The sequence below is a fragment of the Phoca vitulina genome, unplaced genomic scaffold, assembly GCF_004348235.1.
Source record: "Phoca vitulina isolate PV1807 unplaced genomic scaffold, GSC_HSeal_1.0 scaffold62, whole genome shotgun sequence".
Classification (NCBI taxonomy): Eukaryota; Metazoa; Chordata; class Mammalia; order Carnivora; family Phocidae; genus Phoca; species Phoca vitulina.
In genome coordinates, this window is record NW_022589765.1 from 7,467,590 (window position 1) to 7,478,212 (window position 10,623).

General features: G+C 41.4%; 1 non-coding gene across 1 annotated transcript; it reads right to left on the minus strand.

Moving 5' to 3' along the window:
- Window positions 1–3,474: 3,474 nt before the first annotated feature.
- On the minus strand, window positions 3,475–3,580 carry LOC116623931. Its single transcript, XR_004297802.1, has one exon. It is a non-coding gene; the product is annotated as a U6 spliceosomal RNA (small nuclear RNA).
- Window positions 3,581–10,623: the final 7,043 nt, after the last annotated feature.

A 10,623-nucleotide genomic window follows, 5' to 3' on the forward strand; every position in this document is an offset into this window, starting at 1 on the left:
TGTTCACTGTGGCAGATTTTGAATAGTCTTAATTAGCATTGTGAGTGATTAAAATATATTCCATTATGTATACATATTGCTATGGTCTGAATGTTTGTGTCCCACAAAATTCATGTGTTGAAATCTTAATGTTCAATGTGATGGTATTAGAATGTGGGGCTTTTGGGGAGTGATTAGGTCATGAGACTGGAGCCCTCACAGATGGGATTAGTGCTCGTATTTCTTTTTTTTTTTCCCTTTTTAAGATTTTATTTTTTTGAGAGAACAAGACAGACAGAGATAGTGAGAGAGAGCACAAGCAGGGCGAGAGGCAGAGAGAGAGGGAGAAGCCAACTCCCCGCTGAGCAGGGAGCCCGATGCGGGGCTCGATCCCAGGACCCCGGGATCACGACCTCAGCCGAAGGCAGATGCTTAACGTAATGAGCCACCCAGGCGCCCGGGATTAGTGTCTTATAAAAAGAGACCCCCACAGAGCTCCGTAGCCCCTTCTTCCATACAGTGAGAAGTCGGCCACCCAGGAGAGGGCCATCACCCACCCATGCTGACTGGCACCTTGATCTTGGACTTCCAGCCCCCAAAACTGTGAGCAACAAATTTCTGTTGTTTATGAGCCACCCAGTCTGTGGTATTTGGTTATAGCAGCCCAAATGGACTAAGGCACACGTGCGGGCACGCGCACGCACACACACACACACACACACACACATACGTGTATTCATATACACATGTATCCGTGTGAATATTCTGTATGTATATACATGAAGTTGGTGTAGATCCTTCCCATGCAAGTTTGTCTACTTGTGCTACGTGTACACTTGTCCGGACACAATATATAGCATCTCCCCTCCATTTCCTGGCCGATTTCTAAAATGAATGGGCTCCCTCTGCTTCCCCTTCCTTTGCCACTCGTTCCTTAGCTGCCTGCCGCCTGGACTCTCATCCCTGCTCCGTAGTCTGGCCTGCAAGGGTTCACCATATTCAGTAACCGTTCCCCAGTCCTCACTGTCTGGCTTTGCATCGTTTCTTGTTCTCTCCCTCTTGACTCTCTTCTCCATTAAAGGGTCCTATGAAAAAAGAAAAGAAAAAGACTGGGGCGGCCTGCTCCCTGTGATATGAGAGGGTGGGGCCCTGGGGCCAATGTCCTGCTTTGCCAGTCCCTGTTTGCAGACCAGTTTCCTGTCCTGACCTCTGGCTGCTCACATCCTAATGTGTGTTTCATAGCTGGATGTTCTGCTGTGTCTTTCAGCCGAACATGCCAGAAATATAGCTCCTTATCTTTGACAAAGCCAGCTTCCCTAGCTTCTCCTTTTCTGTCAATAACATCATCACCAGGCATGAAACCTGAGTCATCTTTGACTCCTTTCTTGACTTCACACCCACACTCACCTAGTCTTGTTGATTCTTTAAAAAAAAGAAAAGGATTTGAATTTATGAAATATTTCAAAACACATAGAAAGGAACAGAACATAAACACCTGTTTAACCACGGCTCAGACATGACAAATCCTAATATTTTGCCACATGGGCTTCAGAGTTTTTCTTTTTTCTTTAAAATCTTTGTTCCACGGGGCACCTGGCTGGCTCCAGTCGGAAGAGCATGTGACTCTTGATCTCGGGGTTGTGAGTTCGAGCCCCGCGTTGGGTGTAGAGATGACTTAAATAAATAAACTTAAAATAAATAAAATTTTTGTTCCAGTTTTTTTTTAATGAAGATTTTGTTTCTTTAAGTCATCTCTACACCCAACGCAGGGCTTGAACCTGCAACCCCGAGATCAAGGGTCACACGCTCCTCCGACTGAGTCAGCCAGGCGCCCCGTTCCAGTTTTATTGAGCTATAATTGACATACATCTCTGTACAAATTTAGGGTATAGGGCACAATGACTGGAGGTACCTATATTGCAAAACAATTACCACAATAAGTTTAATTAACATCCATCTCGTCGTATAGTTACAAAAAAATTTCAGAGTTTCTCAAGAAATAAAACATTGTTAATATATTTGAAATGTCCTCTCTCCCTTTCCTCAGTCCTATTCTCCACTCCCTTAGAAGTAACCACTATCTAAATTCTGTATACAACTTCCATGCAAGCTTTGATACTCTTACTACATATGCATTTATCTATTAACAATATATAGTATTGTTTTGTGTATTTAAAAATTTTACAGAAATGGTATATTGTCCCCAACATCCTACAAATTCCTTTCGTAATTCAACATAATGATTTAAAAAAATTTTTCAATTTAAATTCAATTTCGTTAACATATAGTGTATTATTAGTTTCAAGGGTAGAATTTAGTTATTTTGCACATAACACTCAGTGCTCATTCCATCAAGTGCCCTCCTTACTGCCCGTCACCCCATCCCCCTACCCACCCGCCTTCAGTTTGTTTCCTATAGTTAAGAATCTCTTATGGTTTGCCTCCCTCTCTGTTGTTATTTTATTTTTCCTTCTCTTCCCCTGTGTTCATCTGTTTTGTCTCTTTTTATTTTTTATTTTTAGAGATTTTATTTATTTATTTGAGAGAGAGAGAACATACAAGCAGGGTTGGGGGGGCAGAGGGAGAGGGAGAAGCAGACTTCCCGCTGAGCAGGGAGCCCAGCGTGGGGCTCGATCCCAGGATCCTGAGATCATGACCTGAGCCGAAGGCAGATGCTTAACGACTGAGTCACCCAGGCATCCCTCATCTCTTTTGTTTCTTAAATTGCACATATGACTGAAATCATATTTGTCTTTGTCTGACTGACTTATTTTGTTAGCGTAATACCCTCAGTTCCATCCATGTTGTTGCAAATGGCAAGATTTCATTCTTTTCAATGGCTGAGTAATATTCCATTGTATACATATACCACTTCTTCTTTATCCATTCATCTGTCGATGGACATCTGGGACCCCAATGTTTATAGCAGCAATGTCCACAATAGCCAAAATATGGAAAGAGCCCAAATGTCCATCAGCGTAATGATTTTGGGTATTATTCATATTAATACATGCATATCTAGCTCATTCCTTTGAGCTGTTATAAGTGATTCCATTGTATGAATATGCTACAATTTATTTACCCATTCTCCTACTGACACACAGATTTGTTCCAATTTTTCACCATCACCAGTGATACCGGAATGACCTTTTTTTAAAAATATGGAACGCGGGGCGCCTGGCTGGCTCAGTCAGTGAAGCATGCAACTCTTGATCTGGGGAATGTGAGTTCGAGCCCCACATTGGGTGCAGAGATTACTTAAAAATAAAATCTTTAGGGGCACCTGGGTGGCTCAGTAGATTAAGCGTCTGCCTTCAGCTTAGGTCATGGTCTTGGGGTTCTGGGATTGAGCCCCACGTCGGGCTCCCTGCTCATCAGGTAGTCTGCTTCTCCTTCTCCCTCTGCCCCTCCTCCCGCTCATGCTCTCTCTCACTCTCAAATAAATAAATAAATAATCCTTAAACAAAAAAAAATTAAAAACAAAATTGTTAAAAATAAAATATGGAACGCTTCACGAATTTACGTGTCATCCTTGCATGGGGCCATGCTAATCTTCTCTGTATCGTTCCAATTTCAGTGTATGTGCTGCCGAAGTGAGCAGTGGAATGACCATCCTATACATGTTTCCTTGTGTGCCTATGTAAGAGTTTTTCTGGAGTTTGTATAGCCAGGATCATCCTCACATTTCCTGTGAACTAGCAATTTATGAAAATTCCCTTTTCTCCTCATCCTCATGACTGTTATTATTAGACTTCCTTCTAAAAACATTCACATTCTATTCTCGTATGTAAGTATTTCATTATTCTGGGGTTTATTTTTGTCCATGGTGTGTGGTAGTGATCTATCAATGTCTTCCATTTGGACAACCAATTTTTCCAGAACCATTTAATCAATAGTCCATCCTCTCTCCTCTTATTTATAAAGTCACCTCAGTCATGTAGCAAGTTTCCATATATGAGTGTGTCTGTCCTGGTTTTTCCGTTCCATGCCATTGAAACTCTTACCCGTCCCTGGGCCAATGCCACGATGTCTTCATTGCTATATCTTTATAATAAGTCATCATACCTGGTAGGGAAAATTCACTCTTCCTGTTCTTCAGAATGTGTGAGTTATTGACTCTTTTCTCTTCCATACAATTTGGAGGACCAACTTATCAAATTTCATGTGCGTGCGCACACACACACAATCACACACACACCTGCAGGGATTTTTATTGGAATTGTATTAAATTTATAGATCATTTGGGAGAGAATTGATCTCTTTATGATACTGTGTCTTCCCATCATTGAACATTGTGTACCTCTCTCTTTAGTAAAGTCATCTTCTAATTTTCACTAGAAAGGTTCTACGTATCTTTTGTTAAATTTGCTTAACAAAAAGCTAGTTGTTTAATAGCTTTTGTCCTATTATAAGTATGTTTTTTTCTATTTTATTTTTGATTAGTCATTCTTAATATATAGAATCCTCTTAAATTTATGTATATATTTATATATATATATATATATTTTTTTTTTTTTCTTACATAAGCTCTAAGCCTAACATGGGGCTTGAACTCATGACCCTGAGATCAAGAGTCACACACTCCACCGACCGACTGAGCCAGCAGGCACCCCCACTGGTTAACTATTTAGAAAAAAAGTCTATTTATCATCACCCCACTTCATGCACATTAAAGGGTAAAAGTAAATAAGTAAAACCATAAAAATCCAGAAGACAGTCTAAGTGAATATTTATCTGATCTCTAGAAGGGGGAAACTGTTCTATGTATGGGGGCGGGGAAGCAAGAGATTGATCATGTAAACCTCTGTAAATAAAAGGATCATGAATTAAAAGATTAACAATAAGCCAAGCACAGGAATAATGTACTTATTGCATGAAGAGCTGATGCTGTGTCTGATAAGGAACACAGAGAGACCCCAACAGAGAAATGACGAGCGTAAGCCTGATCTGTTCGCGAAGGGGGAGATAAAAATAATGAAGGATTGAGAGGTTGTTTGGCCTCACTAAAAATCCCAGAAAGGTAAATTAAAACAATAATTAAATGTCATTTCTTGCCTGTCAAATTAGCAAACATATTTTTGAAGTGAGACTGTCGGTGAGTTAGAAACTCCTATTCATTGTCGGCACTTCTTTTTAGTAAAGCAACGTGGTTGTCTGAAATACTCATTCACGGCTGCCCGTCACCTTTTGAACAGCATTTCTGTTAGGGTTGCCAGATTTAGCAAATACAAATATAGGACACCTGGTTAACTTTGAACTTCAGATAAACAACAAATAATTTTTAAGTGCAATTATGTCCCATATATGTTTGGGATAGGCTTATATTAAATATTATTCATTGTTTATCTGAAATTTGAACTTAACCAGGTATCCTGTATTTTGTCTGGCAACCTCAATTTTTATATTTGTGGAAATTCCAAGTTTATAAGCCCTGTGTCAGATTCTCAGTGTCTCTCGCTGCTAGCCTGCAAGCAGGTGACCTCAGCTTTGCTTTCAGGAGACTTAGATTTGACGGTGAGGGTGGTAATTAAACCAGGCTCTGCATGGAGCTTTTCTTTTTGCTGACATGGATGATGAAAGGAGAGATTCTGCTTTTTTCTGGGGCTGGCGACGGTGTAGGGCAGTGAGGTTTTTTATAGTGAGGTTCAAAGCCACCATATATGTACCACTCTAGGATGTGCCATTTACTGAGGCTATGATCCTTTGCATCAAGCTTGTTCGGTGACCTGGTTTGGGGCATCGTTTCTGGCAGTTTAGACTTGATTATCCAGTCCTGCCAACAATTCTGTGAAAAACTCAATATCCTTTAGAAACTCCTTTTCTGCTTAACCTTCCAGAGTCAGCATCTACGGCTCTTGATTAAGCATCTTGACTGACTGGGGGCGCCTGGCTGGCTCAGTCGGCAGAGCATGTGACTCTTGATTTCGGGGTTTGGGTTCAAGCATCTACATTGTGGGTTGTGGGTTCAAGCATCTACATTGGATGTAGAGATAACTTAAAAATAAAATCTTAAAAAAAAGAATCCTAGCTGATAGACTGTATGTATCAAAAGCCTTAAAAATGTGCATATCGAGTCCCCATTCTAAGACATTTCACTCTGTACTGTGGACAAAAATTTGTGCGCAAACGTGTTCATCTAAGTGTTATTTAGAAAACTGAAAAACTGGGGGCGCCTGGTGGCTCAGTCGCTTAAGCGTCTGCCTTCAGCTCAGGTCATGATCCCAGAGTCCTGGGATTAAGCCCCAAGTCGAGCTCCCTGCTCAGTGGGGAGCCTGCTTCTCCCTCTCCCTCTGCCTCTCCCCTGGCTTGTGCTCTCTCTCTCAAATAAATAAAATCTACAAAAAAAAAAAACTGAAAAACTGGAAACAATCTAAACCTCAAACATCTAGTTCTAGAAATCGGGAGTCTGTGCAATCATTAAATGGAATCGTTAGAGGAATATTTAAGGACATGGAAAATGCTATAATATTAAGTGACAAAATCAAGATAAAAATGTACATATGTCATATGATCTCTATTGTGTAAAAACAAACAAAAAAAGGCAGGAAAAGAATCTGGAAGAAAATATGCCAAAATGGTGTTGCTCTGGGTTATCAGCTTATTTTTTTTCCTGCTTCTTTATACTTTTCGATTTTTTACATAGTGAGTAAGAATTATTCTTGTAGGAGCACCTGACTGGGTCGGCGGGTGGAGCCTGAAACTCTTGATCTCAGGGTTTTGAACTGGAGCCCCATGTTGGGTGTAGCGATTACTTAAAAATAAAATCTTAAAAAAAAAAAAAAAAAGAATTGCTCTTGTAGCCATAAAAAGAAATCTCTTCTCTAACCCTATTGGACAATCTATATCCTACCAGGCAGACACATTTACATTGTGCAAACAAACTGGGTGATTTCTGTGGGGGTGGGGATTCCACGGGAATGGGATTTTATTTTATTTTATTTTTTTGTTTCTTTAAAGATTTATTTATTTTAGAGAGAGAGAGAGCACAAGCGGGAGAGGCAGAGGGAGAGGTAGAGAGAATCTGAAGCAGGCTCCATGCTGAGCGCAGAGCCCCACACGGGGCTCAGTCCCATGACCCGAGATCACAACCCAAGCCAAAACCTAGAGTCGGAAACTCAACCTACTTTGCCACCCAGGCGCCCCCATAGGAATGGGATTTTAGAGTGACATCCTGAGTCAGGCCATGAGAACGGAATAGCAAGAGCTCACTGCTTCCTTCATTGCCATTCACAACAGAACTTTTTTTAAAAAATATTTTATTTATTTGACAGAGAGAGATTGCCAGAGAGAGAGAATACAAGCATGGGGAGGAACAGAGACAGAAGGAGAAGCAGGCTCCCCGCTGAGCAGGGAGCCCGACGCGGGGCTCGATCCTAGGACCCTGGGATCGTGACCTGAGCTCAAGGCAGATGCTTAACCCACTGAGCCACCCAGGCACCCCCACAACAGAACTTCTGGAGAAATACCCCCAAGCCCCTTAGAGTTATACCTCACTTGGATTGATTCTCACAGTTTGCTTTTCACTTGCTTAGCAGCCCCTGACTGCCTTCCGGCATCCGTTTTGGAAATCCCTCCTGTATGAGATGGAAAAATCTAGCCAGGCAGATCTAAATATTATAATCTGGTTAACAACTTCAACAAAATGCATCTTCTTGGAGTGTACATTTTTACTAGATGATGAGTAACTTTAAATGGTATTTAAAAAATTTTTTTTTAAGATTTTGTTGTTAAGTAATCTCTACACCCAACATGGAGCTCGAACTCACAACCCCAAAATCAAGAGTCACATGCTCCACTGAGCCAGCCAGGTATCCCAAATGGTATTTTTATATTATAACAAACTTGGATATTTTATGTAGTAAAAAGCAAAATTTGCATGGATTTTTATTTTATTTTTTTTAAGATTTTTTTTAAAAGATTTTATTTATTTATTTGACAGAGAGAGACAGAGCGAGAGAGGGAACACAAGCAGGGGGAGTGGGAGAGGGAGAAGCAGGCTTCCCGCGGAGCAGGGAGCCTGATGTGGGGCTCGATCCCAGGATCCTGGGATCATGACCTGAGCCAAAGGCAGACACTTAACGACTGAGCCACCCAGGCGCCCCTGCATGGATTTTAAAAGTAAAATCCAAGACTTCAATGAAATTTTATGCTTACAGCATTCATACACCTCTACTTTGGAATATTTCTGTAGAAAAATGTGAGAAGTACAAAAGGGTGTACTTTTGCTTCTCTGTTAGGTAGGCATTCAATTTCTCCCCATATCTGAGCCATAGGTTCTTCACAGAACATCTCTGTCTGACTGTGTAGGGAGTCCGGGGACAGGGGGAGGAGGTAACTGAGAATAACGTTCATTCTATTTAACAACTTGGCATTTATTTGGAGTAAAGAAGTTGTGGTATATATATAATGGAATATTATTCAGCCATACGAAATGAAGAAATCCTACCATTTGTGATATGGATAAACCTTGAGGGCACTATGCTAAGTGAAATAAGTCAGACAGAGAAAGACAAATAATTTATGATCTCACATGTGGAATCTAAAACAAAACAAAAAACAAAACAAAATAAACCCCAAACTCATAGGGGCACCTGGGTGGCTCAGTCAGTTAAGTGTCTGACTCTTGATTTCAGCTCAGGTCACGATCTCAGGGTCGTGAGATAGAGTCTTGCATTTGGCTCCACGCTGAGTGCGGAGTCTGCTTGAGATTCTCTCTCTCCATCTTCCTCTGCCCCTGCCTTGCTCACACCCTCTCTCTCTAAAATAAATAAATAAATCTTAAAATAATAATAATATTGTAGTAATGTATGGTGACCATACATTGACAGATAGTGACTATAATTGTCGTGGTGAGCACATGAGTAATGTAGAGAATTGTTAAATCAATATACTGTACTCCTGAAACTAACATAGCATTTTTTGTTAATTATACTTCAATTTAAAAAAGAGATCAGGGGTGTCTGACTGGCTCAGTTGGTAGAGACACAACTCTTGATCTTGGGGTCGTGAGTTTAAGCCCCACATTCGTCTCAGAGCATACTTTAAAAAAGAGAGAGAGAGAGATCAGATTTGTAATTACAGGAGGGGGCAAGGGTGAGGAGGAATTGAAGGAAGGTGGTCAAAAGGTACAAACTTCCAGTTATAACATAAATAAGTACTAGGGATGTAATGTACTGCTGTGTGAGATATAGGAAAATTCTTAAGGGAGTAAATCCTATGAGTTCTCATCACAAGGAGAATTTTTTTTTTCCTTTTTCCTTTTCCTCATTCTTTAAGATTTTTTTAATTTCTTTTTTTTAAGGACTTTATTTATTTATTTGACAGAGAGAGAGAGAGCACGAGCAGGGGGAGTGGCAGAGGGAGAGGGAGAAGCAGGCTGATGTGGGGCTCGATCCCAGGACCCCGGGATCATGACCTGAGCCGAAGGCAGACGCTTAACAACTGAGCCACCCAGGCGCCCCTGGATTCTTGTATTTTGGCTTCCTTCTCGCGCTCTTGCCGTCCACTAGAAGATGAGTATGGTACTGGTAGCTGTTCCTCTTTGGTGTGGGTCCTGAATCAAGGAGCAGACCTGCCCTCGAGCCTAGGAAGCCAGGCTCACTGAGCTAAGTAGACCCACAGCCAGCCCACAGAACCACAGGCAAGAGAGCAAGATTGGTCGTAAGTATCTGAGATTTGCGGGGCTGCTCCTGAAGCAAAAGCAGACAGTCCATCAGTTTATGAATATTTACTGAGTACCTACTATATGCCAGGCACTGGGCTAGGGGCCGGGATTAAGTGGTTAGCAAAACCTGACCATGTTCTCATGACAGTCACAGACTACCTCTTCCTCTTGTTTGGCTGACATCTTTTTTTCTCATTCTTTCGGTTTCTTTCCTCCTTAAGGGGGGAACCAGCACAATGTACCAAGAACATGCCTGAGACCTCCATGCTGTTTGGTCTGGACTTGAGTTTCCTCCTCCTGCCAACCCCCCGATATTTTTTAGCTTTTCTTTGGGCTCCTAGAACAGAGATATTACCATCAGATTTTCATTTCCAATGGCATGGGAAATCGGTCTCCTTTGGGAAATGAAGGGTTTCCTTGCCAGTGTCCAGGAGCCGGAAAAGATTGGAAACTACCCATATTTTAAAATTCTGTCTTAAGTGGTAAAAAACTTTCCAGTAACTGATTGCCTTCAAGATGTTTCGTAGATGTAAGCAGAGTGTGCCTATGGCCTGGCCGTTGTCCAACTGATCGTAAGCATGCGAGGTAGAGGACTTCCCACCTCTGTTCTGTGAGGAGGAGACATTTCATCACCCCCCAAACTTTGATACCACTGATAGGGGTCTCTGCTGGAAAGTTACAAACTCGTTCAAAAGTTACAGCAGGGGCTCAGTCGGTTAAACTTCTGACTCTTGGTTTTGGCTCAGGTCGTGATCTTGGGAGGATCGTGGGATCGAGCCCCACGTCAGGCTCTGCGCTCAGTGCGGAGTCTGCTTGTTCCTCTCCCTCTCCTCCTCCCCCGACTCGTTCTCTCTGTCTCTAAGAATAAATAAAAATCTTTTTAAAAAGTTACAGCAAGGGATATCAAGTATTATTTACATCATCTTATTTAATCTTCCCAACACTGCTAAGGTATAAGTCTTCATGAAAAACATTAACTG